Here is a 6000-nt window from a genome sequence, read left to right on the forward strand (position 1 = left end):
AGCTTTGATGGCAAATTAGACGTTATGGTCACAGTTCTATACATTTCAAAAACAACTGGGCCAAATAGAAAGGTGTGTGTGTGCGTGTTCATATTTTGAGAGCAAAAGGGACACATGGATGGGGGCACTGAACCTTTCATGTGTAAGCTTGCCATTTGCCCACTTATACTGGACACGCCATTGTCCTTGTCCCCAATCCCCTGTCCTCAAGAAACTGAAGAGTGGGATTATCATAGCAATTAAGGGAAATGCCTAGAGTCACCAGGAAGTGATGTCACATCCTCTGCAAACTCCACCTTCCTCAGGTACTACCCTCAGAACCTCCCAGCATTTGCCAAAACAGTGCCGGCAACCCTCTTCCTGTGTCAGCCAGTTACCTCCCTTTATCCTTGAGCCAGAATTTTTATGCATGTGTACTGAAGGGTGAAAATGTGCATGCACGATTTTGTAATCCACCTTGCCTCTTAACAGTAAAGGTGGACAGTAAGTGAAGTAAGTAACTAAATCCACTCTCTCCAAATGCTTTTGCCTGGTCAAAGTCGCTTTAAACAGATGGAACTGCAATTATATCTGATTTGGATGATGGGTCAGGCCTCAATTTTCCCCAAGGGTGAAAATTTGGACATTGTGAAAAAAACATTAGTTATGTGTGTTCAGATTTGTGTCTGCAAGTGTGGGTGGGATAGAACTGGCCATGGAACAGCTGGCATCCCTGTCGGAGAATCTGCCTTTGTATGAAAACACTGCCACACATATCAAGTTTACTGATGAGACCTGACAAAACTGGGACCGGCTCCTCGCAGGATGGGGCCAGGCCATCTTCAAAGTTAATCTAAAACAACAAGTGTAATCAATGAGAGAAATTATGCTTCTCTCTCTCACTGGCACTCAACTGAGTCAGTGTCACGCATTACTGAAGACCCAGAAAAACACATGCTGAGGCCAAGGCCTGATCGTTCTCTGGCACTTTCCTTCCATCATGGGCGTTGCCAGTAACGCCCCTGGCCCTCTTCCACTTTGCATGATAACGCTCAACTGTTTTTAATTCTTCTCACATTTTGGGGACGCTAGAATGTATGAAAAAAACTACATTTGGTTCCAGCCGCCACGGGCAAAAAATTTCTTTTGTAAGTCTTATATGCACACTTCAGTTAAGGTTTGCTTTTGTAGCTTTGTAGACCAAAAAAGAGAGGTAGCTATATTGGTCAAAAGCCACGTAATACCTTTGGCTAAGACTAGTCAGGCTAACCACAGTTTGCAAGCGTTGGGAGTTTGCTAGAATTCCTCATCAGATTGAATGTTAACTAAAAGGGCAGGGGCGGGTTTTAAGGCCTCTCTATGAGCCTGCTGTGTAAAGTGTAGCAGTAGACTGAATGTTCTCACGTCCTGCTTGTCTCTCGTACATCACTTTGGTTGCAATCCTAAGAGCACTTTCCTAGGAGTAAGGCCCACTGAATAAAATGGGACTTACTTCTGAGTAGATCTGTTTCAGATCTACTTCGGAGACCCAGTTCTGTGTAGTAGTTAAAAACAGCGGGACTCTAATCTGGAGAGCCGGGTTTGATTCCCCACTCCTCCGCTTGAAGCCAGCTGGGTGACCTTGGGTCAGTCACAGCTCTCTCAGAGCTCTCTCAGCCCCACCCACCTCACAGGGTGATTCTTGTGGGGATAATAACATGCTTTGTAAACCACTCTGACAGTTGTTAAGTCATCCTGAAAGGCAGTATATAAATCAAATGTTAATGTTACATTAATGTTAAGCTCACCCCTTTAGCCCAATATACGTCAGAAAGCAAGAAAGTCCCAGTTAACCAAGAGCCCCCCCTTCCTCTCTTGACAAGTTCTGTTGAGCAAGCTGCCCATTAACTTGCTACCTAAAAAATACCCCCCCTTCCTTTGCATAAGGTGCTATTTGGTGATTGTCGCTCTGCAGCAACACCCCTCCTTTTCCAGTCCACCTTTGGTTGTGTAAGCATTCGCACCCATTTAAGCACAAAAACAGTAGCAGCATGTCAAAGAGCTTGAATTATGGGACACTTGTCATCAGGGCTTTTTTACTGGGGAAAGAGGTGGCGGAACTCATTGGGTTGCCCTCGGAGAAAATGGTCACATGGCTGCTGGCCCCGCCCCCTGATCTCCAGACAGAGGGGAGTTGAGATGGCCCTCCGAGGGCATTCTAAACCCCCTCCTGTCTGGAGATCAGGGGGCGGGGCCACCAGCCACGTGACCATTTTCAAGAGGTGCCGGAACTCCGTTCCCCCGCGTTCCCCCTGAAAAAAAGCCCTGCTTGTCATAATAAATCTGATAGGCTGCCCCTAGGCCATGTGGTGTTCTCACCCTTCTCTCTGCTCTTCTAAAGCAGGAAACTTACACGATAGGGCAGTTATTGAGCAGGGTCCTGGAATATCTGTTTTCCCCCCTAGCTGCTGCTCAAGAAAAACATTTACTGGGATCTGGAAAAAAACAACTTGCTGAAGCATGCAGCCCACACCTGCTCTTTCATGCGCCTCAACTCAGCACCTTTTCCAGGAGGACGCTTGGGATATTTTTTTTAAAAAAAACCTTGTTTCTGAGGTTTTGTTGCAGGCGTCTGCATATAAGTAGAACAAAACTGAAAGGCAGTTCAAAGCTTCCTTACACAGGGGAACAAACTTGTGTGCTTCCTTTCTTCTTGTTGTAGTCCTGTGTATTTTGGCCAGCCGCAGCTCAGCAGGGCCATTTTGTCAAGAAACCAACACACAGTGAGTGAACGTGCATATACCTTGCATCCATATGTTTGCAAGAAAGAGCTCACACGCCTTCAGTTTGTAACTGAAACCAGGGACTTGTACCTGGGTAGATGTGGGGTTTTGTATCACGTTCCACTGTACATGTGTTGAAGAGAACATGAGAATTACACAATGTGCATATTTTAAAAAATCAAGTGTATGGAGCAAGATCCAGATAATCCAAACTATGGTATTCCCCATTGCCATGTATGGATGTGAAAGTTGGACAGTGAAGAAAGCGGACAGGAAGAAAATGGATTCATTTGAAATGTGGTCCTGAAGGAGAGTTTTACAGATACTGTGGATGACCAAAAAGACAAGCAAGTGGGTCCTAGGTCAAATGAAGCCTGAATTCTCCTTAGAAGCTAAAATGACAAAACTGAGGCTATTCATGAGAACACAAGTTTCTCTGGAAAAGTCAGTAATGCTAGGAAAAGGCAGTAGGAAAAGAGGAAGACCTAAAATGAGATGGCTTGACTCAATAAAAGAAGCCACATCCTCCAGTTTGCAGGATCTGAGCAAGTCTGTTAATGGTACGACGTTTTGGAGGTCTTTCATTCATAGGGTCGCCATAAGTTGGAGGCGACTTGACAGCACGTAACACACACACACGGTCTGCACATGCAGTCACTTGTGAACAAGGCTGGCGGGAGGGGGTGGGGAGGTTTATCCCACTCAGTTCTAGTCCAAACTGGAGCCCTGCATGCCTGCCTGATCTCATCAGAACTCGGAAGCTAACCAGGATCAGCCTTGGTTAGTAACTGGGACACCTCCAAAGACAGCAGTTGCTATGCAGAGGCAGGCAATAGCAAACCATCTGTCTCTTGCCTTTAAAACCTTATGGCAGGGGTTGCCATAAGTTGGTTATGACGTGGTAACACTTTCTACCACCCCCACCGAGAGCTTAATGGCGTGGCAGCTTGAAAAACTCAACACCTGAGTGCCATGAATTGAGTCACACTGGAGCATTTTAATCTTTATAGCACTTAGTTGAGCCAAAAGTAGAAGTCCCCTGCCTAGGTCCTCTCGAACTAACGAGCCCAAACCTACCATTGTTGAACAGTGGATGGCTGGCAGCAAAACATCACACAGAAGCAGGTCCGACTCATTTGTATCATCAGCAAGCAGACAAGGTCATGAGCCAGTCCAAATATTTCAGTCTCTGCAGTGTGCGCCACCTTCTTCCTTTCAAGCAAAACCAGCCCAGATAAGCAGATGGAGACGTGATAAAATTAGCCACAGCGAAGGATATGAATGGGGTATGTCAAGGTTTCAACCTTTGGTACCATTTTCAACAGTTGGCATTAATTTAGCCCTGATGTTCCCAGCTCAGAAAGACAAAGGGGTTCCGGTTGTCTTCACAAAACAGGCCACCCATTTTGTCAAGTGAAGGTGGTACTGCACAGCCTGAATTCTGACCATATGGAGATTTATGCTGCTCCTGCTGATAACAGCTGCCTCGGAAGCAGAACCATTTCAGAAGCACTGCGGGGTTATTTGCACAGGGATTTCTACCGAATTCAGTTACAGCAATTTAAAAAGTTGTGTTGCCGAGACTGTTCAGAAGCCCAACAGAGTTGGCTCAAATTCCCATGGACATTTTAGATCCCCCCCATCCAGATGTTAAAATTCGATTCTGCACACCTAGACAGATTGTTACAGACTTTGAATCCTAAAGCTCTCTCCTACACCTATGCTCACCTTGGGGGATGATCTGGTTTATCAAATATAACTCAACAAAGGGAACTTATTTCCCTTAAGACGTGTTAACTTTGTATTGGCATTCTGAACTGTTGCAGGAGGGAGGGAGTCTGCTAAAATCTGGAAGTATCTTGTTTGGTTGCAGCTCCCTCTCCTCATTTTCTTCTAACTTTTATCCTCAAGGCCCTACTCATTCTTCTTAAAAATGTCCTTCTGCCCTTCATTATTCCAACCCTTCAATGGAGCATCAGTGGAGAAGAAACGTCTGCCCCAACGTAGACACTCAACTGACCACACAGACAGTATTTGAAGTTGTACCTGGGCCAGATACTCCCTTTGCCACAGCCACGTTCCAGGGACAGCAATTCATAAAATTTGTCTTAAGCTGTTTTATGAGGTGTCTTGCATTTTGCAACTAGCTCAGAGAATATGGGTTCTTTCAACAGACATGCTGGATGATGTCATAAATCTTTCTAGAGGTATATTTAATCCTTTATCCAGAGAAAGTGATTTCCCATTAACCTATGCCTCTCAAATAATCTTTTAAAGAATGAGAAAAGTGAGCTCTGCCACTGCTTCTTTCATGCTTATTTTTATTTACACCCCACCTATGAGAGAGAAGACTCCAGCTCCACCACTCCTGAGAAACAATCAATGAGAGTGAGTAGAATGCTGGACCACTGACAGTTGGAATCTGTTGAAAAAGAGCGAGAGGAAGGAGAGGCTTTTGGAGTGGATGAGAGAAGGCTGCAGAGATATTGCAGGTTTTACAAATACTGAAACACTCCCTGCTTAACCCCAGTATATTTATGAGTTTTAAAATCTTTCACTCCAGTATTCTATCTTGTAAATAAAGCTTAGAAACATAGAAACACAGAGCTGGAAGGGACCCATAGGGGTCCCTTTGTTCCACCCTGGCTGGCTTGAAATTGTTGCCTGAAGGAAAATATCGCACACAAACCTCAAATGCTCTCTTCACATTAAAAGGGCCAAGTATATGGTGGCAGCATATATAAGGGAAAGGAAATATCAAGTTCTCTTTCCCCAACATCTCTGGGATGTAACTGGGTGAGAGGAAAGAAAAAGAGGAAAGGGGGTGCCTGTTTGGTGCAGCCTCAGCAAGAGAAGAGAGGGGAACCTATGAGGGTCAGGGCTCTCTGCCTGATTAAATAGAGGTTAGACAGGTGATATGCGGGAAATCCCAAACCCATGAAGGGAGGTTTAGGGTGGGTGGCAGTGTGGAAAGGCAAGTCACCATACCACCTTTCTCCCAAATGGGGGCCTGACAGCTTACATAGTTCTCCTCTCCATTTTATCCGCACAACAACCCTGTTAGGTAGGTTAGTCTGAGAGTGCATGACTGGCCCAAGGTCACGCAGCAAGCTTCTACGACAAAGTGGGGAATCAAACCTGGTTCTTCTAGATCCTAGCCCAACACACTAACCACTACACCATGCCTTCTCCCGACAGAGCTTTTCAAAAGGACAATAATGCAGCTAAAACCATCTTATGAGCAACCAAATCAACACAC

This window comes from Eublepharis macularius, chromosome 2 (genome assembly GCF_028583425.1).
Source record: "Eublepharis macularius isolate TG4126 chromosome 2, MPM_Emac_v1.0, whole genome shotgun sequence".
NCBI classification, from domain to species: domain Eukaryota; kingdom Metazoa; phylum Chordata; class Lepidosauria; order Squamata; family Eublepharidae; genus Eublepharis; species Eublepharis macularius.